The sequence below is a fragment of the Mesocricetus auratus genome, unplaced genomic scaffold (genome assembly GCF_017639785.1).
Source record: "Mesocricetus auratus isolate SY011 unplaced genomic scaffold, BCM_Maur_2.0 Super-Scaffold_100020, whole genome shotgun sequence".
Lineage (NCBI taxonomy): Eukaryota > Metazoa > Chordata > Mammalia > Rodentia > Cricetidae > Mesocricetus > Mesocricetus auratus.
The window spans coordinates 33,821,290-33,848,476 of record NW_024429201.1 but is presented as its reverse complement, the minus strand read 5'-3'; the positions used below and the strand labels follow the sequence as shown (position 1 = coordinate 33,848,476).

The following is a 27,187-nucleotide window of genomic DNA, read 5'->3' as shown; positions in this document are numbered from 1 at the left end:
CATATTTGCTGGAGAACAACACAATGCTACAGTTTCAAAGGGTTTGAGCATTCTAGCCCAAAGCTAGGGCTATGTTGAAAACATGTCCAACTTTTATTGTAATTATTCACTAATGACTCAAGGAAAGTATCCTGGTAGACCGTAAGAATGATAGATATTTTTTTCTGAAGTAAAATCTTGCTGTGTAGCTCAAATTAATGTTGAACTCAGTATCTTCTTGACTTAGCTTCCTAAGTGCTGAGATTATAAGTGTGTACCACCATCCTAAAATGAAAATATTGGCAATTATTGCTCATAAAACTTTTTGATTGAAGTAATGAAAATTATAATGTTCTCTATTGGGGGAGAAGTCTGTTATGGTACAACCAAAACCACTCCAAACGTCTCTGTACACATTGTTCATGTTACAGCTTGGTGTGTCTACTCTTTATATGTCCATTTCCCTTTGCTGTCTCCTGTGACTTAGGAGCAGAACTTTATCTTTTATCTTTCTAGTTATTGGGACTTTAAACTGCATGAAACGAATACATTAATTTTAACTATTTACCTAAACATATTTATTAATCTTATTTTGAATTTTCATTGTGCAACAATGATTGAAATTTTCTGTTGTCTTATGCTTAAAAATAACTACTTTTCCCATAATACATTTGAAACATTATTAATAAGATGATGGAAAAGAAAATGCTACAACTTATTTGAAATGCACAGTGTAAATAACAGTTAAATCATAGACATTAAATGTTACACATGTGTCAAGTAATAACAAGAATGTTTTCCTTAGAACCTGAAACATTGACAAGGGAATTATGTGTCACAGATTTTTTTAAATAGAAGTAAGCCTTTGTTTCCATACTTCTCAAATTAAGCTGACTGAGTTGGTTGCTTTGAGTGGATTAGTCAAAGAGAGCAAATCCTGTATCTTCATCTGACGCCTCAGTGTCCTCCTTGGCGTTAGCCTTGTCTGAGGTTGCAGCAGCAACAAAAGCAACAGTGGTGACTGCAGCTACAGGGGCACATGGATCAGCCAAGAAGGCTATGACCTTTTCAGCAAGTGGAAAGGTATAGCGAGTCTCCACAGACAACGCCAGGACCAGCTTGTACCCATTGATGACAGAGTGCGGCACTGAGGTAACAGGTAACTAATCCGCAAACACTGGCAACATTTCAGACAACCTCTAGGAAGCAAGACTGCAGTCTGCTCTGTGATGTCAAGCACTTCTGGGTTGTGACTGCTGCCGTTGTCATACATGCTGGATGATCAACCCAAAGGAGAAGGGGGAGATGAAGACCACGTTCAGCAGTGTGACTTCACGGGCTCCTGCCTTGTCTCCAGTTTATATCAGCGGCACATCAAAATTTCAATGGTACTTCTGGAGATCTACTGACAGAAGACTACATGGTTTCAAAGCTTGTCACTTGACAGTTCAAGAGTGACTGGGATGAGTAAGCCTGGGGAAAAACAAAGACGCCTTCCAGAGTGGCTTCGCTTCTAATTCTTCATCAGTGGACATGCCCAGCGAGGAGCTTCTGCTACACTGAAACAGGGCACACAGCAAGAAAACTTGAAGCACCAGAAGAGAAACAGTTCATGCGCACACACATCACTGGAAAAGTCACTGGATCTGAAATTTATTTGTTCATCTCTATCTGCAATCGTGATATAATAGAGAATTTTACAACTATTTTGATCAATTTATAATTAATAACAATATTGAAAGATGAGACCTTATTTCCATATCAAAACTTTTAATATGGAAATATTCTTTGGAATGTTACCAAAAAACAAAACATAAGTCTCATAATTTTCACAGATTTTAAAATTGTGGATTTTGGCATGTAGGGTCACCAAAAAGTGTACATATGTGCCAGACTGAAGACAGTGACTGGAACATGTTGAGGGATGGTACTTGTCATCTGTATACTTAGTATGCAATCATATAGCTATTGGATATCAGGCCCTGATATCAGTATTCTAGTGAAAACAAAAGGTGTTGGTGGCGCATGCCTTTAATGCCAGCACTCGAGAGGCAGAGGCAGGTTGATCTCTGTGAGTTCAAGGCCAACCTGGGCTACAGAGCAAGTTCCAGGACAGCCTCCAAAGCAATACAGAGAAACCCTGTCTCAGAAAAAAAAAAAAGAAAAAAGAAGTCACTTTATATACAAAATGTGATTTTCTTTCTAGAGAAGCCTATGGAAGCATTCATGCATTTATAATTCAGCACCAACTTTTCTCTCAGGATGTTTTGCCAGGCAGTGGCAGTGTGTGCCTTTAATCACAACACTTGGCAGGCAGAGGCAAGCGCATTTCTGAGTTTGAGGCTAGACTGGTCTGCATAGTCAGGTCCAGGGCAGCCTGGGCTACCCAGAGAAACTCAAAGCATCTTCAACAAATGGTGCTGGCATAACTGGAGACTGGCATGTAGAAGAATACGGATCGATCCATGTTTATCGCCATGCACAAAACTTAAGTCCAAATGGATCAAAGACCTCAACATAAATCCAGCCACACTGAACCTCTTAGAAGAGAAAGTGGGTGGTACCCTTGAACGAATTGGTACAGGAGACAGCTTCCTGAACATAACACCAGTAGCACAGACAGTGAGATCAACAATTAATAAATGGGACCTACTGAAACTGAGAAGCTTCTGTAAGGCAAAGGACACAGTCAGCAAGACAAAAAGGCAGCCCACAGAATGGGAAAAAATATTCACTAATCCCACATCTGACAGAGGGTTGATCTCCAAAATTTACAAAGAACTCAAGAAGCAAGTCTCCAAAACAGCAAAGGACCCAATTAAGAAGTGGGCTGCAGAACTAAATAGAGAGTTTTCAATAGAGGAGTCTAAAATGGCTGAGAGGCACTTGAGAAAGTGCTCAACATCCTTAGCCATCCGGGAAATGCAAATCAAAGCAACTCTGAGATACCATCTCACTCCTGTCAGAATGGCTAAAATCAAAAACAACAATGACAATTTATGCTGGAGAGGATGTGGTGAAAGGGGGACACCCCTCCATTGCTGGTGGGAGTGCCAACTGGTTCAGCCACTTTGGAAAGCAGTATGGAGATTCCTCAGAAAAATGGGAATAAACCTACCACAAGACCCAGCAACTCCACTCTTAGGCATATATCCAAAAGATGCCCATTCATATAACAAAGATGTCTGTTCCACTATGTTCATAGCAGCTTTATTTGTAATAGCCAGAACTTGGAAGCAACCTAGATGTCCCTCACCCGAAGAGTGGATAGAGAAAATGTGGTACATCTACACAATGGAGTACTATTCAGCAGAAAAAAATTATGGAATCATGAGATTCGCAGGCAAATGGATGACACTAGAAGAAACCATCCTGAGTGAGGTAACCCAGTCACAAAAAGAGAAACATGGCATGTACTCTCTCATATATGGATTTTAGACATAGATCTGGGGAGTGCCAGCCTACAATCCTATGGCCAGAGAGTCTGGGAAACAGAAACTTCATTTAGTGGCTGGTTAAGTACTGAGCTGAACTCAAGAAAGCCAGTATCAGAGAGGGAGGACTGATGATCAAAGGGATTAAGACTGGGCTGGTTTAACCCCCAGAAACAGCTGACCAGACAAAGGTTAACTCTTGAATCCCAGGCATCAGCCTGGGTATCCAGCATGGGACTGATCAAGACCCCCTGAATTTGGGTGTCAGTGAGGAGGCCTAGGGAACCTATTGAGCCTTGGGCAACAGATCAGTACCCATCCCAAGTATACACATGGACTTTGGACTCCAATAGAACAATGTGAGGTGCACTCTCACCCTGAACTCTTGGGGAAGGGTCTAGGCCCTGCCCTATATGAAATGACAGACTATGGACACCCCCATGGAGGGCCTCACCCTCCCTGGGGGAATGAGGGGATAACGGGGGGGGGGGGGACGGGGGGAGGACACGGGAGGAGGGGAGGGAAAGGGAGAGGGACCTCGAACTGACTTGTGAAGCAACCTTGTTTCTTATCTAAATTTAAAATGGAAAATAAAAAAATAATAATAAATAAAAAAAATTGAGAAATCAAAAAAAAAAAAAAAACAATGAACAAGCAAGAAGAACCTGAACATGAAGAAAAGTCTGCTTTTCCTTCAGTCATGGAAACACCTCAACGTGAAGTCTCTATCCTTACAGCAAATATGTTTGGAAAGGGCTGCTTTAAAGACCTGCCTTTTTGTGTACAGTTCCACTTTCAGAATATGTGGTTTAGGATCCCTTTACAGTTCCATATTTAAATATGGAAAAACAAAGGAAATCATATAAAATAAGACATTCAAATTTCTCATTTTAAAAGTAGCATTCATTATAACCTCTTGGCTTTTCTTTCCTGCTTGGAGGTTTTAATAAGTATATTTAGGGGTGCTGGAGAGGTGGCTCAGGGGTTAAAAGCACTTTTTGCTCACCCAGAGGACCTGGGTTGGATTTCAGTACTGATATCTGGAAACTCAAAATCTCCCAACGCTTCAATTCCTGGGGATCCAATGCCTGTGTACTCCACAAACACCTGCATTCATTCTTGCATACCTACACATATACACACACAATGCATATAGTGAAAACACATAAAAATGTATTTAGAGACCTAATAATCAGTAATTACCATCCTGAAAGTAATAGTTGGTTGAACCTTTTTATAAGAAATGTTAATATTTCAGTTACAAAGACTAATAAGTCTATGAGATAGTGATTCAGTGGTCAGAATATATTATACTTCACAGGAAAGTTGTCCTGTGAAATATTATATTAGGCAAAAATCAAACAGTTTGAGGCTGTTGGCTTAAATAAGCTCTTAAGTATGTAAAATGGAGCTTGGATATAATTCAGAGGTAAGCACCCGTTTACTATGCGTCAGGTCATGATTCAAGTCCAAGCGCCAAAGACAGCAATCAACAAGCACAGTTTTAGACTGGGGTGTAGTTTACTCTGTGGCTAGAATGGGAATGTTCCTTGTAGGCTGAGGGATTTGAAGACTTGTTTCTAGTTGGTGGTGCTGTTTGGAGAGATCATGTGGACACTCAGCCTTCCTAGAGGAAGCAAGTCACTGGAGATGGGCTGTTGGTATTCATAACCTCCACCTACTTCTAGACGGTTCTCTCTGCTTCATGACAGCAGTTAAAATTGTGTTCTCTGGAATTCTTCTTGTAACAGATAGGAACAAATATAGAGACCCACCTAGAGTGAGAGACCTTGGACACTCAGTCCTAAATGGAATGTTTCCTTTAGAAAGAGATCTTTGAATTTAACTCTTGTTTAGCTGTTTTTTTTTTTACTATGATCAATAACAATTTGTAAACAAACCATCTAAACAACAAATATCCATAAACCATTGGGGGGGAATGCAGGCATAGTTTTCTAGGCTATTTCCTGCTGATTGGAGCACTGGTAATCTTTGGGGCGTCCTGAGAAAATTTAGGATTATGGCCAAGACCTTACTGGAGTGTTGTTTGAGGCTGGATTCCCTCAGCCAGTTACCCTGAAGTTATTCTGGATACCAGATCACCTAGCTCGTTGCTTTTATAGGAGACCCCACAGGGATCTTACTTGATCAAACCATATTATCCTGGAAGCAATCCACAGCTCTTCATCTTCTGGGGAAACAAAAGCAGAACCTCTTTTCCAAAGCAACATATCCTTAGACCCAAATTTTGAAGTCAACTTTTATGTTGGTTTAGCTTAGCAAGCCACACAATCAAATTTATCTTTATAGTTAGCTCATTAATGGTCGAAAAATTCAAAGAAAACAATAATATACATAATCCAGACTCTGTGTGTATTTTCCAACTTTACATGGCTTATTTTTATATCACTTTTGCTGTCACTTTAAAAACTTTATTTTTTAAACACATTGATTTCTTTCTATAGTTTATACTGTTTCTTTTTCCTAAGCCTGTGCTCATTTTTTAAACACACTGTGACCTGTTTAGAGTTTTTTCTCAGTCTTTCTTTATTGTGTATCTGCAATCTTTTATTTTTGATCACTGCTTTGAACTGTTAAGTGGGTGTGGTTCAGCCCCTTTGCCTTCTGGTTCCACCCTGCTGGGCTTTTAACATGGCGGAGGTAGCAATGTGTGTCACATTTACCTCTCCGTGCGGATAGTGTGCAGCCGACCCACAAACAGTTTTTGTCTGTATGAGCAAAAGCTAAATCCACCACACAGTGTGGGCGTGTTTGATTGGCCTCTCTGTACTAAGGCCTGTGTGAGACTGTGGAAGTCCATCAAGCCGCTTAGCTAATGGAGGCTGGGGGCCAGCTCCACGCATCCATCCATCTTTCGGGAAGCTGTTGGGAGATTCATCTCTACACTGCTGCTGGCATGAGACTGTGAGACTCGGATGCCCAGTGAGGATGCTTTTGTTTTTTGAAAGCTTTCTGAAGCCCTATGGAAATTTAAGAGTCAAATGTTGATACACCATTTGTATGTGGAGGATTTTTATTAGTCCCACCAGATTCCTCAGCTTCTTATAAAATAAGTACTCTGAAGCTTAATTTTAATTACTAACTGTTTGGTCAGTGGCACAGGCATATTACTGACTAACTCTTACAATTAAATTGACCCATTTAGTTGACATTTTACCACGATGCTCGCGGTTTGTTACCTCACAGTTTGCTTCTCCAGTGGTTATATGGCGGCTCCTAGACTCTGCCTTCTTTTTCCCTGTATCTTTGTTTGGATTTCCCACCTAGCTCTATTCTCCCTGGCTACCGGCCAAATCAGATTCTTTATTAGCTAATGGTAATAAAACATAATCACAGCATACAGAAGGGCGTCTCTCATCAGGGTACTGACAATTAAGGAAAGCTTTTAGGCTGACCAACCCAGGCCCAGAATCAGGGCTATGAGTTGGCTCACCCACCATTCTCCTCAGGTGAACTGCAGATTCAAAACTTCAAGACCTCCATAACACAAGTTAACTACAAGACATCCAAGAGGAGCCCCAGTGAGCGTCCAGTATTGATGGTGTAGCAGAAACCAGAGGCTTCAAACCAGACTGATGAATACTTACAGTTAAAGATGTATGAACTGAAGGGTACATTGTGTGACTCACTGGGCCACACTGCAGCTTCCATGATGAGAATTTGTTTGTTTGTTTTTTTTTTTGGCTGTTCTTTTAAATTTTGTTTTGTTTTGGGGGAGGAGGTTGCAAAGGCAGAGGTCGGATGTGTAGGGATGGTGAAATGAGTGATAATGGGATACATAATGAGAAACCCACAGAGAAACAATAAAAAGTAACAAAAATACCTAACACAAATCAATCAATAGTAATAAGTAACAGATAAACAAAAGAAAACCAATGGGTAGGGTAGAATGGGCTGGCCAGGGAGAAAATACATAGAGTGAGCAATGTGATTTCAGCAAGCAGTGAGTGAGCTACTCAAAGTTTTGATAGTGGATGTAAGCAGTGGGTTTCCTAATTCACCAAACAAGAGGAGAATTCTTTCAGTGCTTGAACCCATGGCCTTGCGCATGCTGTAGGCACATGCTCACCAATGAGGTAGACCCTAAGCCCTCTAAGAGCATTTTCACCTAGGCTGTCAAGACTTGTTTTTATTTATGATGAAAGTTTGGGGAGATGACTAGAATTATTCTTAAACAAGTATTACAAAAGTAAGATTTCTCTTTCTAAAGGATTTCCTACCTGTGTTGTGACAGGTAACTCTGCCAGAAACAGATTGTTTATTGCTCCTGGGGAATATGGGAAACACATCTTACAGCAGAGTACACACACACACTGAAGACTCTGCAAAGGAAAAGTGAGATTGTGATAATGTCATAAAAAAGTAGACAACAACCTATATTGGTAAGAGTGATATCAAATACAGAATAAAAGACACAGGAAATCAATCCTAATTATCCATGGCAACACAGCAAATATTAACCCTGGGTGGTTTCCCCTCATCACCCAGCAGTCAGAATACAGTGTGAGTTTGAAATAGAAACTCATTTCACTCTCACACAACATAATTATGAGGTAAATTTTCTGGAAAAACAATGCATGCAATAGATTCCAAAGTCAAGTGGAAGTGATTTTTAAATTATTTGCTATTTTGGGTTATTCAAAACAGGCAAATGATGATTTTATAGTTACATTATCACATTTGAAATGAATGAAAGAATAAATGAATTCATATAAAGTGAAGCATATTGAGATGGTAATTGGCTGTAAACAGAAAGGTGGGATAGTTTTTTGTATAAGCTTTCATCTCTGGTGTAACTTTGTGTTTTAAAATTTACAAGTGTTTTATGAACAACTATAAATAAACAAACACATAGCAAATAAATTTCTGAGCAAAATGTTCATGATAGATTACAAATCCAAGCTTTCATTGTTAAGGGCTTACATAGTCCCACTTGACCTATAATCATGTGCTGATTGAAGATAATGTAAAAAGTGCGAGTAGGCAGCCTTACTCAGCTCAGAGAGGGCCAGGCTTTTACCAAGGTCACATTTGAGTTGAACATTGCAGAGGCTCTTCAGGTCCCCCAATACAAACTATGTAATCTTTATTTTGAGAATGATGAAAAACTATTTATGACTATTTGAGGACAATATTTCTCTGTCAATTGGGTTGTTTTAAATTTTAGTATCTGCTTTTTAAAAAATGTAGTATTTACATTCTCTTGTTATTTTTTATTTTTACATTCTTTTTTGTTATCTTCTAGAGATGCCTATTCTTTGGGGGGGAATCAGAAGTATGGGACTATTTTCTGCCTATCATAGTTAAAATAATTCAAGTTAAAAGCCCTAATATTGGAAAAGATAATTCTTTATTCTTTAGCTCATACAACTAATCATTTAATTAAAAAAACTGGATATGACTTGTCCAGCCCTTTTTCTTTTCTTTTAATTTTTCTTTTTTTCTCTTAAATATTGTTTGTGAGGTGTGTGCGGGTGGAGGGCAGATTCAAAGGGATGTGGAAATGAATGGGATCAAGATACATGATATAGATGACACATAAAATAAGTAAATTAAAAAATTATATATTGAGTTCAGCATCTTTAAACTGAAGAGATGGCTTTTCAGCTATTCTATAAACATTTTGTGGATGTTTTTGAACCAAAAGAATGTCTTCCTTTCTTCCAGGAACTCTGAAATGGAGAAGCGACTGTTGACACCTGATTTCCCTTTAGCAAATGACTGGGTAGAATCAACGTTAACAACTTGCAGAAAATGACAAATTCAGGGGAAATATCAAATGTACCAGATGATTTAGTATCAAGTAAAAGTAAAGGTGAACAGATTTGTAATTTTTCTTCTTCATTCTCAAAATAAGTTAAAAGTGTGTCTTCCAAAATACAAAGAAAATTTAGCACCAAGACAGCAATGTTTAGTACCACTCAGCAGAGCATTTGTTATGTGCTGTTAGCTACACAGTAGTTTTTATCAGTTTATATTCAATAGTTAAGGCCAGATTTTGAAGAACTAGATGATAATCAGATAATGACTGCCTCCAAGTATGCTGAGAGATAATAATCATACCTGATTATAGGATCAATCAGGGCTTGGGGAAAAAAGCTAACCATGTCATGTCCTGTCCTCCAGTTCTTCAATGGCAAAAGATGGTGGGTTGGCACAAACTTGGCATCTTGCTCAGGAACAGAGTAGGGAGTATTTTTGCATGAATTGTTTCTCTTGTCCTTAATAAGATATCATTGTAATATTTTTATGTTTTGAAAACAGTCAGTTTTCCATTGGAGGGAAGCATAAAAGAAAGATTCAAAATCACTACCAATATGAGCATTTAAATATGACTCTGGTAAGATCTTGGTATGCCATTGACAGAAACCCAAAGTATATACTACATTTTTTGGCAAAATCAACCTCCCATATCAATAAGTATTTTATAAGATCCCTTAGATTGCTGCATGGGTATACTATACATTAACCAATGTTTGATAATTAGATGTTTAATGTACTCTAGCTTTCACTATTATTAGTTATGTCAACCTATTCAATTTATTCTCTGGTATTCTAACTTTATTTTAAATAAGGATACATAGGCTGATACTGGGCCCCAGGAATCTTTGTTGTGGTGCCATTATCCTTTGTTTTCCTGGCTCCCACCCTTTATCAGTCCTCTGATTATGCTATGTTTGATGCTTGCCCTCTGCTTCATTCGGTTCTTATGGCAACAGATCACCACCATTGCTAAAATTATCACCAATCAGGTCCTGGTTCACTACCAGGCCCTGGACTCTCCTGACATAGATGGCATGTTCCTCAGGGCTTAAGATGACACCTTGCCATTATAAAATAAAACAGGAGATGTTGGAAGACGTTGATACTCATGACCTGGCAGCTTTTGTCAAAGCTTGGCAAGATGGAGACTCCCTCCCTAGTGAAACTTCCTTATATCTACCTGTCCTTATCTAGAGAATATCCCTTGGTCCAAAGAATTGATCTTCTATGAAAGCTGTTTCTAAGCCTGGATGCCTGGTTTATCTCTAGGGTGAACCTTGGCACAGTTTCCTGCTATAAGCCTCCCCTGCTGCAATAAGGTAACTAAAACTTGTGCTAGGAACTTTACTATAGGATTCTGCTGCCGCATACACAGCCCTATGATAGGATCGTGCCACCTAATGCAAATTAAGGTTTGTGCCCAGGTTTCCCAATACTATGTATTTCCCAGACTTTGGAATAAAGTTGAGCTGATTCACTGAGGTCATCTCCTGGAGTGCTATCATACCCACAGCCATCTGAACCCTGTTCCCTCTTCTGCTCCCTCCACCCTGGTGGACCAAGGTAACCAACTATCCAGAGGAAGAAACTGAACCATATATTAATCCTGCTGATCCGTGAGCGTGGAAGATTGAAGATGGGGGTTTCTGCCTCGCCTGGTCCCACAGCTGCTTTGCCACACATAAGTACACAAGGACTTCTATTAAGTTATAAAATGTTTGGTTGATGACTCAGGCTTCTTATTTGTCTATCTCTGTCTTAATTATTAACCCATCTCTGTTAATCTATGTATTGTCACGAGTCTGTGGCTTACCTGTAATCCAGAATGTTACTCCTTCGGCAGCATGGCATCTCTGACTTTCTCTGCCATCCTCTCCCCAGCCTTCTGACCCGGTATACCCGCCTATGCCTCCTGACTGGCTACTGGCAAATCAATATTTTATTCATCAACCAATAAGAGAAACATATATACAGAAGGACATCCCCCATCAAAAGATCTACCCATCTTTTGACATATTTTGCAATTTCTTTCTTCAAAAGACAGGAAGTTATTATCATAAAAATCTTCCATTTCAGAGTTAGAGTTACCTCAAGATATTTTATGATACGTGGGGCTATTGAGAAAGTTGTTGTTTCCAGGATTACTGTCACAGCCCTTTTATCATTTGTATATAGTAGGGATATTGGTTTTTATGAGTTAATATTGTATTCAGCTACTTTGCTGAAAGTGTTTATCAGATATAGGAGTCTCAGTTGAGTTTTTAGGGTCACTTATGTATATATATATATATATATATGTACATATATATATATATCATGTCATCTTCAAAAAATACTTTGAGTTCTTTTGTGTCCAATTTGTATCCCTTTGATTTCCTTCAGTTTTCTAATTGCCCTAGCTAAGACTTCAAGTACTATATTGAATAGTTTGGAAAGAGTGGACAGCCTTATTTATTACATACTCAGACACAAAGCAAGTCTCAACAGATACAAGAAAACTGAAATACCTCCTTGCATGCTATTGACCAACATGGATTAAAGCTGGCTATCAACAACAATAGAAACAACAGAAAGATTATAAACAAATGAAACTGAACCCTCTACTGACTGAAAAATGGGTCAAGAAAGAAATTAAAGATCTGGAATTCAATGATAGCACTAAATGCCTACATAACAACAACAAAAACAAGACAAAAGAACAACAACAAAATGGAGAGATCCCATATTAGTAATTTAAAATCATTCCTTAAAGCGCTAGAACAAAAAGAAGAAATAACATTCAAAAGGATTATATGGAAAGAAATAATCACCCAGGGCTGAAATCAATAAAATAAAAACAAAAATAACACAAAGAATCAATGGAAAAAATTGGTTCTTTTGAGATAATCAATAAGATTGACAAACTTTTATTCAAATTAATTAAAAGTCAGAGAGGGAGGAAGGAAGAATAGAAGAAGAAGGAGAGAAAGAGAGAGAGAGAGAGAGAGAGAGAGAGAGAGAGAGAGAGAGAGAGAGAGAGAGAGAATTCAAATTAACAAAATCAGAAATGGAAAGGGGCCTTCTGAGTCTGGGTTACATCATTCATGTTTATATTTTTCTAGTTCCATTCATTTGCCTGGAAAATTTTTGATACCATTTTTTTTTACAGTTGAGTATTACTTCATTGGGTAAATATACCACATTTTCTTTACCCATTCATTGGTTGAGGGACATCTTTATTGTTTCCAGTTTCTTTCTATAATGAATCAAGCCACTATGAACATAGTTTAACAAGTGTCCTCATGGTAGGATCGGTGTCTTTTGTGTATATGGCCAAGAGTGGTATAACTTGATCTTGAGGTAGATTGACTTTCATTTTTCGGAAGAACTGTCACATTTATTTCCATAGTGCCTCTATGAGTTTGTACCCCCACCAACAATGGAGTGTCCTCCTTGCTACACATCTCATCAGCATGAGCTGTCACTTGTACTTTTGACCTTAGCCGTTCTGACAGGTATAGGATGGAATCTCAGAGTCATTTTGATTTTCATTGTCCAAATGACTAATGAAATTGAATATTTCTGTAGTGTTTCTCATCCACTTGAGTTTTCTATTGAGAATTTTCTGTTAGATCTGTATCCCATTGTAAAATTGAACAGCTTGGATTTTTGATATCTAGTTTCTTGAGTTCCTTATGTATTTTGGATATTAGTTCTCTATCTGATGTAGAGTTGGTAAAAGTTTTTTTTTCCATTTTGCAGGCTGATGTTTTGTTTTATTGATGGTGTCCTTTATCTTACAAAAGTTTTTCAGTTTCATGAAGACCCATTTGTTAATTATGCATCTTAGTGCCTGTGCTTTTAGTGTTCTGTTCAGAAAGTCTTCTCATGTACAAATGCATTCAGGGCTATTCTCTTCTATCAGGCTCAATGTATCTGGTGTAATATGAAGAACTGATCCATTTTGAGTTGAGTTTTGTGTCAGATGAAAAGTATGGATCTATTTGGATTTTTCTACATACAGACATCCAGATTGAACAGTACCATTTGTTAAAGATGCTATCTTTTTTCCAGTGTGTATTTCTGGCTTCTTTATAAAAATCAGTATTCATATATATGTGGATTTATGTTTGGGTCCTGAATTAGCTTCCATTGATCAATGTGTTTTTTTTCATGTCAATATCATGCTGTTTTTATTACCATAGCTTTGTAATACAACTTGAAATTGGGAATGGTAAGAACTCCAGCAGTAGATAGTAGATAAAGAGACCCCCACAGACAAACCTCAGGCAGAGCTCTGGCAAACCCAAAGAATAGGGGGAGGAAGGATTGTAGGAACCAGAGGTTCAAGGACACCAGGAGAATACAACCCATAGAATCATCTAAGCAGGGCTCATAGGGGCCCACAGAGACTAAAGCAGCAATCATGGAGCCTGCATGGGTCTGCACCAGGCCCTGTGCACACATGCTGTGGTTCTTTAGCTTGGATTTTTGTGGAACTCCTAACATGAATGTAGGGGTATTTCTGACTCGTTAGCTGGGTGTGGGGCCTATTTCCTCCTACTGTGTTGCCTTGTCCATCCCTGATAGGAAGTTTTGAGCTTAATCATATTGCATCTTGTTATGCTGTGTTCAGTTTCTAGTGTGAGGCTTCTCCAAATTCTTTATGTAGGCACTTAGTGCTATGAACTTTTCTCTTAGCACTGCTCTAATTGTGTCCCATAAGTTTGAGTATGTTGCACATTTATTTTCATTGAATTCTAGAAAATCTTTAATGTCTTTTTTCTTCCTTGACACACTGATAATTCAGTTGAGAATTGTTCAGTTTCCATGAGTTTGTAGGCTTCCTTTTGTGTTGTTGTGTTGAGATTTGCTTTGTGACCAAGTATGTTGTCAACTTTAGAGAAGGTTTCGTGTGATGCTTAGAATAAGGGATATTCTTTTATGTTTGGCTGAAATTTTCGATAGATGCCTGTAAAGTTCATTTGAGTAATAATGCCTTTTATTTTCCTTATGTTTCTGTTTAGTTTCTGTCTGGCAGAGCTGTCCATTGATGGTAGTGGTATGTTGAAGTGTCCCACTATTAATGTGCACTAGAGGGGTATATAAGACAGGAGCAAGAGTCAGTATGAGGCAGTCATTCTCCAGCCACACTGAGGAGAGGTTACAGTCTGAGGCTTGGTGAGAGATGGTGGAGACAAGATCAGTCCATTCTGCCTGAGGTAAAGGTAAGAAGATAGTGGCTAGCTGCTTTGCTTTTCTGACATTCATCTTAAAGTTTGAACCCCAATATTTGTCTCTGGGTCATTTATTTGTTTGTGTTATATAGTCTCTTGGCTTTTTTTTACTTTGCAGATCTTAATATTCTTTGTTTATTCCGTATTTTTTCATGTTTTGAATATTATGTGTCAAGGGGACTTTACTTTTGATCGCGTGTATTATTTGGTGTTCCATAAGAGTCCTATACCTTTATAGGTATGTCCTTCTTTAGGTTGGGAAATTTTCTTTTATGGATTTTATTGAATATATTTTCTGGGTCTTTAAGCTAGGATTTTTTTCTTCTATCCCTATTATTCTTAGGTTTGGTCTTTTCATATTGTCCCAGATTTCCTGGATGTTTTGTATAAGGAAATTTTTGGATTTAACATTTTCTTTGACCAATTAATCTATTTCCTCTCCTGTATCTTTAACACCCAAGATTCTTTCTCCTATCTCTTGTATTGTCACAAAACCTGCAGGCAGTGCTCTCATTTGTTGGCTGGCTGCTGTGAAGTGTCCAGGATCAACAAAATTTTAACTTGCATTTCTTTGGTGGCTAAGAATGTTAAATAATCTCCCAAGCATTAATTGCCTGTATGTATTCTTTAAGTTAAATATATATTTTATATTTTTCACATCCTGTGCATGTAGTAGTCTTTTGTTTTATAGATAAGTCTATTAACCTCACTTGCTCATTTGATGATTGGATTTGAGGGAGTACTCATTTTTAAACATTTTTAAAGATTATGGAAATTAATCTCCTGCTACATGTAAAGTTGGCAAAGGTTTTCTCCCATCCTGTTTGTTGCCTCTCTAGCAATCATTTATTATGGTTGTTTCTTTGCTCTCTAGAGGTTTTTAAAAATTTCATACAATTTCCATTTAAATTTCTTGACAGTATTTTCTGTTCTGTTGAAGCCCTTAGAAAGTCCTTACTTGTGTGCCTGCATCGTGGAGTATTTTACCCATTTTCCTTTAGCAGTTTCAAAGTGCTAAGTGTTACATTAAGATCTTTGACCTTATTTGAATAGGTTTCTCTTTTGTTTAACATGAAGAGGAAGTTTTATTGGGAAGGGATGGGAGTGGAGGAAGGGATAGAGAGAGGTGGGAGACAAGAAAGAAAAAGAGAGAAAAGAGAGGGAGGAAGATACAGATAGAGATCTGTCTGCATCCGAATAGATTTCTTTCATGCAAGGTGAAAGGTATGCATTTAATTTCATTCTTATACATGTAAATACCCAGTTTTCCCTGCACTATTTTTAATGAGGTGTCATCTCAAGGTATTCTTGAAAAGCATTGTGAAAGATTAGGTAGTTATAGTTATATATAATCGTGTAGGTTTGTTTCTTGGTCCTCTGTTCTGTTCTATTGGACTACACTCTATGTATTTGTTTTTGTTCCATTATTGTTATGGGTCTGTAGTATAATTTGAGGTCAGTTGTGGCATCTCTTTCTCTTAGAATTTCTTTAAATTTTTTATTTCATTTTATATTCCAACCACAGTTCTCCCTCCCACCCCTCATCCCACCCTCCCTTCTCTCCACCCACTCCCTCACCTCTCCCCCACCCCACTCCCAATCCACTCTTCCTCACAGTTAAGGGCTCCTATGAAGACTCAACATGGGTTGGGGCAGGGCCAGGCCCCTCTCCCATGCATTAAGACTGAGTATGGCATCCCACCACAGTGAATGGGCTCCAACAAGCTAGCTCATGTACCAGGTTTGTATTGGGGTTCTACTGCCAGGGAACCTTTGATAGGCAAAGATTCACTCACAACTGTCTCCCACATGTGAATGGTCAAGTTTGGTCCCCTGGAGTCTCCACAGTTATAGATCTAGAGTTCACACGTTTTCAAGGGCTTGGTTCAGGTGTCTCTATAGATTTCTCCATCATGATCTTGACTTCCCTTGCTCATATGTTACCTCCTTCCTCTCTTCACCTGGATTCCCAGAGTTGGACCTGGTTCTTGGTTGCGGGTCTTTGTGTCTGGTTCCATCAATTTCTGTGTAAGGGCTTGTGTTTGTTATTCTGAGGCTGGGTTTCCTCATTCAAGATTGTTTTTTTCTATTTCCATCCATTTGCCTGAAAATTTTATGAGGTCATCCTTTTTTTCACCACTGTGTAATACTCTATTGTGTAAATGTACCACATTTCCTTATCCACTCTTTGGTGTAGGGGCATCTATGCTGTCTCCAGGTTCCGGCTATTATGAATAATGCTGTATGAACATTGTTGAGCAAATGTCCTTGTGGTATGATTGAACTTCCTTTGGGTAAATGTCTAGGAGTGGTATTGCTGGGTCTTGAGGTAGATTGATACCCAATTTTTTTTAGAAACCACCATACTGATTTCCAAAATGGCTGTACGAATTTGCACTCCTACCAGCAGAGGAGGAGTGTTCCCCTTTCTCCACATCCTCTCCAACATACTACTTAGCATTTCTTGCTCTTAAGGGACATTTATACTTTCATATGAATTTTAAGATCACTTTTTTTAGTTCTTCATAGAATGTTGGAATTTTGATGAGGGTTGCATTGAATCTGCAGATTATTTTCAACAATGTAGCTACTTTCACACTATTAATTCTGCTAATTCACAAGCACTGTAGGTCTTTCCATCAAGTGTGTTCATTTTCTGTCTTTGGTGAGTTCAATGTTTTGATTGTAGAGGCTTTTCATTTCCTTCCTCAAGTTTGCTACCAGTTACTTTATTCATTCATAAGTATTTGAGGCTATTGTGATTGGAATCATTATTTCTGAATTCTTGCTTTAAATGTTTGCTATTGTTATATAGAAAAGATACTAGCTTTTTATGTTGATTTGGTTTCCTATAGCTTTGTTAAAATGCTCATCATAGACAAGTTTTTGGTAGTATCTTTAGGTTACCTTAAATATATAATCACGTCATCTGTAAGCATAGATAATATGACTTCTTTTCCTGTATGTATCCCTTTTATTTTTTCTCTCACCTTCTTGCTGTTGCTGACTTCAAGCACTATATTGAATAAGAGCTGAGAGAGTGAACACCCTTGTGAAGTTTTTTATTTTAGATGGAACACTTTTAGTTTTGCTCTATTTAGTATAATGAGGTTTATAAGCTATAATATATAGGCTTTGCTGACCTGAACAAGGGGGAGCTCATGGACCCCAGACTGATAGCTGAGAAACCAGCATAGGACCAACCCAGATGCCCTGAATGTGGGTAGTCTATGGGGCCTCTGGTAGTGGATCAGTATTTATCCCTAGTTTACAAATGGACTTTGGAAGCCTATTCTACATACAGGGCTACTCTCTCAGCCTAGAAACACAAGGGAGGGCCTATGCCCTGCTCAAAATGATGTAACAGATTTTAAAGATCCTCCTTGTTCGGCCTCACCCCCCCCATGGGGAGCAGAAAGGGGATGAGATAGGGGGCCAGTGGGGGACAGGGAAGGAGGGGAGGGAGAGGGAACTGAGAGTGACATGTAAAACAGGATTGTTTCTAATTTAAATTTAAAAATTGTATTAAAATATATATGTAGGCTTTATATACTGAGATCATTTTTTCATCCTGAGCATAAAGCAATGTTAAATTTCAGCAATGGTGTTTAAAGTCTTGTGACATTAATTTCAGTATTGTTAAACTTCTGTAGTTACTAAAATGGTCATATAATTGTTATTTTTCTTTTTTTTAGAGATAGGTTTCTCTCTGTAGCTTTGGAGCCTGTCCTGGAACTTGTTCTGTAGACCAGGGCCTCAAATTCACAGAGCTCTGACTGCTTCTGTCTGTGGTGATATATTGTTTATACTCTAACAAATAAAGATCAGAGGGCAGAGATAGCCACTAGTTAACCATAGAGGTCTGGAGGTCTGTACAGACAGACAGGAAGTGATATGGTGGGGGCAGAGAGAGTAATATAAGGCAGGAGGAGACAGGAACTGGGTCGCTTGTGGCTGAGTTAGCAAGGTTAAGAGTTGGTTTGCTCTTTTCTCTCTCTGATCTTTCAGCAATTACACCAATATCTGACTTCATGTTTTTATTATTAAGACCAATTAGAACTTTTCTACATCTGCTTTAAGTGCTGGGATCAAAGGCATGTGCCCCTACCACCCAACTATCCTAATTCTATCTTTAAGTTTAAGTGTATGTGTCCCATTATACTTACTCATTTGCACATGCAGAACTATTCTTGTATCCTAGAAACCAGTTCAGTTATGATATAGGATTTTCTTAATGTGCTTTTAAGTTCAGGTTGCAAGTATTTTGTTGAGCATTTGTGTTTCTCTGTTTATCAGGAAAAATGTCATATAATGGTCCTTCTTGTCTATATCCAGTTTTGGTATGGGTAATACTGGGTTCAGAGAATGAGGTTGGTAATGTTCCTTCCCTTTCTATTTTATGGAAAATTTTGAGAATCAACATTAGTCCTTTGAAGGCTTGATAGGATTTAGCAGTGAACACATCTAGTCCTGGGCTTGTTGGGAGTCTATTACTGCTTCAATATCTTTGCTTGATGTCCTACTTAGAGTTACTATTGCTGTGATGAAACGTTGTGATCAAAAGCAACTTGGAGAGGAAAGGGTTTATTTGGCATTATGTTTCCATACCACTATTCTTCATCAACGGAAGGCAGGGCAGGGCAGGAACCTGGAGGTAGGAGCTGATACAGAAGCTATGGAGGCGTACTGCTTACTGACTTGCTCCTCACGGGTTGTTCAGCCTGAATTCTTATACAAACTGCAACCATAAGTCCGGGAATGGCACCACCCACAATGGGCTAGGCCCTACCCTATAAATCACTAATTAAGAAAATGTTCTACAGGCTTGCCTACAGCCAGATCTTATGGAAGCATTTTCTCAATTGACATTTCCTTTGTTTGATGAGTATAGTTTGTTTCAAGTTTCCATAACATTAGCCAGCTCACTTGTTATGGGTTTGTTCATATTACTTATATATTCTCTATTTACTTTTAGTAGGTAATATGATTCCAAAATCTTGTCAATTTCCTCTAGATTTTGTATTTGGGGAGATTTAAGTTTTTAACGTGGTCCACAGAGATCTTCTGGACTTAAATTGTATCCATCATAATGTTCCCTTTTTTACATCTCTCATTGTATTAGTTTGGTCTTCTCCCACTTACTGTTAGCTAATTTTACTAGCAGTTTGTCAGCGGCTCTCCTCACTTCCCCAGTGGTTCCTAAACTTTGGGAGGAGGGAATATGCTATGAATGTTCTTTCCATTTGAATTGAGTCTTCTGTAGTCTCTATAATCACATTCCTATTAGCCAGTTATGGCCTTCTGTGTGAATCACTATCTAGTATAAATAGAAGTTCTTTGGTGAGGGTGGAGAGATATAGTCATCTATGGGTATAAGTCATTGGTGATCAGTTTAATGCTGTTCCCATTTAACAGAGTGATAGTGGTGGTTGCCCCCTAGTGCTTACAACTTCCCTATCCATGAGGGAAGGGAAGGAGATAAAATGTGTAGATATAAAGGGCAAAGGGGAATAACTGTAAAGGTATAGTTAAATGGGAGTGGGGAGAGGAGAGTATCGTGAAGAAGGAATAAGGTAAGGAATCAATAAAACTAAGGACCCTCCACAAATCATATGGAAACCCACTTCTATATAATAACACACACACACACACACACACACACACACACACACACGATTCAAGCCCAAAGCTCTCAATTTATGATGCAATTGTGTTAGACACAATACTATATGAAGAACCCCAACACTCACATATACAGGTACACATTTTCTACAAATCTAGGAAGCCATTCTTTACCATTTAGAAAAGTTCTAATGTAGTCAATCATCTTATAAACTAGAACATATTAGTTGAGAGTCTTCTTTCAAGTAATGACATTTCACAGCCAATAATACAAAAATGAAGAAATGCATACAAACCAATGAAACACTTTGTTATATTTCAGAAAAGGATGTTTCCTTTCCTTGGAATCAATTTTTCTCCACATTATAGTCACTTCTATTTTCTTTCCATGGCTATTATGGATCAGAAAACAAGCAGTTGAAATATATGTATAAAAAAACTCTTCTAGGTCTCCTTTATGTTTGTTTGGTTAGCTACCAGGAAGCGTTTACACAGACACAGAAGTACAGAGAGAATTCCACCCAGCCATATCTAGCATATTCTCTTGTATAATATTAGAAGGAGAAATAAGTACATATTGTTCTCAAGATTAGATTCTTTAAGGCTGATGCATATTATGGTAATCTGATAATAAATACCTAAACCAAGAGACATATAATCACATCTTTGAACATTTTTTGCATTATATGGATCATTCAAATATGTTGTGCATTTTGAGATTAGTATGGCCAATAAATAATGATGTCAGTGACACTACAATATTAAAAATAGGGAAAAACTCCTGTTGCGTTTGGTCTCCATTTGTAGACATGATCACAGCATCAATTTTAAGGTGCTATATTATTCATTACCAAAATACATTTACAGACATGGCCAATCTGTAAGAGACCAAAGAACCAGATCAGCTCATATGTTTATTGTGAGATGTTGTGTGTATACATGTATGTTGGGGGGTAATTATATAAATTAAACTGTTTTTTACTGATTTTTCAAAGGCTGTTGAAATGGTAATTTCTGACACACATAATGATTTGTCAACAGTTTTACTGTTTTCTATCAATATAATTAAGATTGCATGTGATTTAAAAATATGAGCGACACAATTGGAAATGATGCCTATATCTCAAGAATATCCTAGCTTAACACAAAATAATGCATTTCCTTTCTCTGTTTACTGAAAGCTACAAAATTCTATTAGTTTCTCAGAGTACATCAATAGGAAGCAAAATAGGTGAATTTTAGAAATATTCCAAAATGTTGATGACACAATTGGTGAGATTCTGCTTTAGAAAGAGGAGGAAACTCAATGCTTACAAAGCAGATCTCCTGGACTCTCATAAGACCAGAGTTTACATAGATTTGAAAACAAATACATGAATAAATGACCAGTAAGTCATGTCACTTATAGTGCTCAATCTGGTTTCAGACAGCTTGATTGTGGATTTGAGGTGAGGCAGAAGGGTGGGGAGGAGGCACGTCCTGTTGGTGTGTCTGGGTCCATCCTGTCTCCTGCCCTTCTTACCTTGGTTCATCCTCACAGCTTTATGTTACTCCTTTAATGGTCGTGTAGAGAGTTTTTTTGTTTGTTTTGTGAGTGCGTGCGTGCGTGTGCGTGCATGTGTGTGTGTGTGTGTGTGTGTGTGTGTGATCTGTTCTGAAATCACAAAGGCTAGAATGAGTATCCGAACTTGCAGGTAAGATCCATCCTTTGTCCTTGCAACATTTTGTCTGGTTCCATGACATTCAATTACATTTCTCGCATGTATGTTTGCTCATGTTTGCAAGGAGGATAAGAGTCCTGTGTTATATGCATGGTCCCCTGGAAGAAGGGGAAAGGGATAAGATCTCCTGAGCAAATTGGGAGCATGTGGGGAGGGGAGAGGGAGTTAGCAGAAAGAGAAGGGGAGAAGAGGAAGGGGGAGAAGGACATGAAGGAGCAAGAAGAATAGAGGAGAGCAAGAAAAGAAATACTTTAATATAGGGAGCCTTTACAGGTTTGAAGAGAAATCTGGCATTCGGGAAATGTCCAGACATCTACAAGGATGATGCCATCTAAGAATATAAGCAATAGTGGAGAGGCTACCTTAAATGTCCTTCCCCTATAATGAGATTAATGACTACCTTATGTGCCACCCTAGAATCTTCATCCAATAGCTGATGGAAGCAGAAGCAGAGACCCACAGCTAAGCACTGAACTCCTGGAAACCAGTTGCAGAGAGGGAGGAGTGATGAACAAAGGGCTCAAGACTGGGCTGGGGAATCCCACAAAAACAGCTGACCTGAACAAAGGGGAGCTCATGGACCCCAGACTGATGGCCGAGAGGCCAGAATCAGACTGATCCAGATCCCCTGAACATGGGTGTCAGTTAGGAGGCCTAGGCAGTCTATGGGGCCTCTGGTAGTGGAACAGCATTTATCCATAGTACATGAATGAACATTGGGGGCCTATACCCCATAGAGGGATACTATTTCAGTCAAGACATATGGGGGGATCTAGGTCCTGCCCCAAATGATGTGACAGACTTTAATGATCCCCCATGGAAGGCCTCATCGTCCCTGGGAAGCAGAAGGGGGATGGAATGGAGGGGTCAGTTGGAGGCAGGGGAGGATGGGAGGGAGAGAGAACTGGGATTGCTATGTAAAATAAGATTGTTTCTAATTTAAATAAAAACAAAATATAAACAAGAATCCTGTGTTAATATGTCTTCCAATTTTTAAACAATCAAATGCAAGATTGTTTAAACACTATGTGAAGCTACACAAAAATAAAAGTTAAAAGAATAAACAACTTGATGCAATCCATATTCTACAATGCCTTTCTCTTGCTCTTTGTTCCTCCATCTTTACCTGTGCAATACTTGATTTCTGGCAATCTGGAGTTGCCCAGTAGGATTCCGCAACTTCTTGCTTCACCTCTCTATAATAGGACTTTGCCCAAGTTAGGAAAATAGATTCCATACTCTAGGAATGTCTGAATGAATGGAATGTAAGTTAGTGACTTTGTTTATCTAACAAGTTGTACACCTCCTTTTGACAAATGAAAATTACTTTGGTAAAGTTATTAATGACTTTCTATTGTAAAATACAGTGAGCAATTTAAAATTTATCTTAAGTCCTAGAGTCACACTAAACAACAAGCTCCTGTGTGGAAAACTTGCTCTTAATGTGCAGAGTGGGACATTAAGAGGGAATTAAGTCAACAGGAATCATATCCACAAATGGATTAATGCTGTTCTAGTAGGAATGGATTCCTTCTTGTGGTCTCTCTCTTCTTTGTCTTTTCATCTCGTAACAATGCAACAAGAGGACTCTCATGTGAAGTAGACCCATGGTCCTGGACTTCTCAGCCTTCAGGGCCGTGAGTTAATCCATTTCTATGCATCATAAATTACTCAGCCTTGGGTTGGCAAGACGTTTCAGCAGATAAAACAGTGGCTGCACAAGCCCAACAGCCCTAGTTCAGTCCCTGTATAGCATGGTGGAATGAATGAACCAGTTCCCAAAAGCACATTCACACCACAACATACATGTACAGTACAATAATAAAAGAGGTAAAAGTGTATAAATTTACTGTCAGCCTGAAGTGATCTCATTTAGGAACACAGACCAGACTAAGATAGAGACATCTAATAACTCTTTTTTTTTTTAATTTTATTTTCCAGTTTAAATTTAGATAAGAATCAAGGTTGCTTCACAAGTCAGTTCCAGGTCCCTCTCCCATTCCCTCCCTTCCTCCCGTGCCCTCCCCCCCCGTTATCCTCTCATTTCTCCAGGGAGGGTGAGGCCCTCCATGGGGGTGTCCATAGTGTGTCATTTCATATAGGGCAGGGCCTAGACCCTTTCCCAAGAGTTCTGGGTGAGAGTGCACCTCACATTGTTCTATTGGAGTCCAAAGTCCGTGTGTATACTTGGGATGGGTACTGATCTGCTGCCCAAGGCTCAATAGATTCCCTAGGCCTCTTCACTGACACCCAGATTCAGGGGGTCTTGATCAGTCCCATGCTGGCTTCCCAGGCTAATGCCTGGGATTCAAGAGTTAACCTTTGTCTGGTCAGCTGTTTCTGGGGGTTAAACCAGCCCAGTCTTAATCCCTTTGATCATCAGTCCTCCCTCTCTGTTACTGGCTTTCTTGAGTTCAGCTCAGTACTTAACCAAGGGAGACTGCCTCTTCTTCGATCAGCCACTAAATAAAGTTTCTGTTTCCCAGACTCTCTGGCCATAGGATTGTAGGCTGGCACTCCCCAGATCTATGTCTAAAATCCATATATGAGAGAGTACATGCCATGTTTCTCTTTTTGTGACTGGGTTACCTCACTCAGGATGGTTTCTTCTAGTGTCATCCATTTGCCTGTGAATCTCAGGATTCCATTACTTTTTTCTGCTGAATAGTACTCCCTTGTGTAGATGTACCACATTTTCTCTATGCACTCTTCGGTTGAGGGACATCTAGGTTGCTTCCAAGTTCTCTAAGTAACTCTTAGGATTATCTTCTAAAACCAGGCCCCTTCCTCAGTGAAAGTTGGCACTGGTGTCTCCTGGTTCTTTCCTTGACCCCTGGTCATTTTCTTTCATCTTCTTAATAAGTCCTTCTTCCTCATGGTGCTTCCATGCTCTGAGGTAAATATCCCCTCTCCCTTACTACATACTAATAATGAGAAATTCATTAAATGGCGCTATATGTGCTTTATACTAAGGCCTGAAGCAGACAGAAATCTGTGGGTGTGAGGAAACACCTACACTTGGAAAATGTGTAGCACTGTGGGAGCTTGGATGTTTTGTTTTGCATGGTTGATCTTATAGTGCCATGCATCCTTGAAGTTTTGCTGTCCTATAGGGGGTCTTATCACCCCAGCATGAAAAAGACTGGTGGTGACAGGAAGCGTCTCGTTATCTCACTTGTTGAAAAGCCTGTTAATATCAACTAGTGGGAGGATGTTTCATAGAATTGAATGAATGATTTTGGTCTTTGTATCCACAACCTAGTAGGGCTGGAACATTAGGGTATAGGTGACCAGGAGACAGAAGAAAGCACCTAGGGACTGTCCATAGGATGTGTGTTGTATGGAAACTTACTAACAGGGAAACTAACAGGAAAGACAAGCTTGATGGGGGATGTCCTTCTGTATATATGTTTCTCTTATTGGTTACTGAATTAAACACTGGTCAGTAGCCAGGCAGGAAGCATAGTCAGGTCCATGAGACCAGGAGAAGACTGGAGAGAGGAGGGCAGAAAGGGGCCATCAGGGAGAGATGCCATGCTGAGGAAGGAGTAACATGCCTGATTATGGGTGAGCAACAGCCTCGTGGCAATACATAGATTAATAGAAATGTGTTAATAACTAAGACAGAGCTAGCCAATGAGGAGCCTGAGACATCAGTCTACAGTTTAATAATTAATATGTCTCTGTTTGCTTATTTGGGGTTGAAGGGCAGTGGGACCTGACAAGAAAGAAATTCCAGACTACACAAGACTACTAACAAGGTTAGCCCAATGGCAGCTAGGTGGGCAAGGGAACATCCGCAGGGAGATCCTCTGTTGGTTTTCATTATGAAAGTCAGTAGTGTGGATCAGAAGGTCTGGTGGGGAAGTGGTGGATAGGCAGCATTTATTCTTTCCACAGTGCTCTGATCTGCTAAAACCTGGAAAAATGTTTAACCTCTCTATGGTGTTGCTAAGATCCCATGACAACCAGCTCACCCAAGGACATCTTTCTTTCATGATGTTCTTCCATTTACTACTTTGGTAGAGGTTGAACTACATAAGCAATAACATTACTAGCTTACCTTACTTTGTGCAACCAGCATCACAAGTAGGCTAACTTAGAAAGTGGGTAGGAATCAGTTTCTCTTTAGATGGTACTAATTTACCCCTTCACAATTAACATGAAAGATCATCAGTGGCTCCCCATATAGACTTTATCCATTCATCTGACTCACTTCGTGGCTCCCTTTCCTTGGTGAGATCCTTTGGAATGGAAAAGGGTCATGAAGCTGATGCTGATGTCCTGTTGTTCTCAGAGATCAACAGAGACACGCCATTTTGAGGTGATGCATGTTCTAAGAAAAAACATTTCTAACTCTCTAGAGCAACATTTTTATGTTTAAAATGAGGAAAAAATAATAAAAATAATTTCAACAATATGAGGCTGAATATGTATTTGTTAATTTAAAAATACAATGCAAATATAAAGATTAAATGATGAAGCAATCTGTTATTTCTTAATGTGTGTGACAGAAATGTTCTCATTTGTTTTCTTCTTTCTTTTTTTTAAAGATAACCTATATAGTTGTAATTCATGGTTTTCTTATAGAATTAAATTAGGTTGCTTTAAATTATTAAAACATTTATATGCAGCTAACATGCTTATGATTCTTGAATTTAACTCAGACCTGAAAAGTACACCCATGTCTATTCAGTGGTATCTGGGAGACCATGGACATCAGTGTCTCAGATTTCTATTCTGAGCTGTTCATTTTGAAATGATGAAAGGAAGTCTTTTATTTACATAAGACAGTTTTTGTAAAGATGATCAAAACATTTCCCCTAAACCTCAGAGCTCTTCCTGTAGCTGGTAATACTAACAGCATCCAACATGCTTAGCCAGCCCTTATTGAAACATTTTCCTAGTATGGCATCTGAAGCATTGCACCCACCAGTTTCCTTTACATTTAAAGAATTTCTCCTGGGTTCTTTTTGATCACTCAACTAACCATCCAGAAGCTACCTGGCTTGTTCCTTGAGTTTTTTCCTTCCATTGAGTATTTCCTAGTCAGGGAACTCACACATCCAGGTTTTCCTACATGGTCTGTATGTGGTTATTCTCAAGCCTCTTCTCTATCCACACCCAAATCTTAGCTGTGCTCTTGAAAGAAAAGTCACTTAGATGTGCACAGATTATTAAACTTTCTGTGTCTGAAATTGAGCCCATCATTCTTTCCCTTCCTTGATATATTTCTGTTGTTTCTGGGTTAGCAAATGGTCTGTGGGACAGTCAAGGTTCAATGCAGGAAAAAAAGACCGATTCATAAACTGAAGGAATAGAATTCAAGGCTTCTGCAGGTTTCCACTCAACTTGCAATTCCTTCTCTCAACAGTTATCATCTTTGTTAACTGATACTGATTCCGAGGTTCATAATTTATGTATAACCGGT

General features: G+C 38.8%; 1 pseudogene; it reads right to left on the bottom strand.

Annotated features, from left to right (window-relative positions):
• Positions 1-718: 718 nt before the first annotated feature.
• LOC101836772 overlaps positions 719-27,187 on the bottom strand; it is a 48,881-nt pseudogene continuing 22,412 nt past the window's right edge.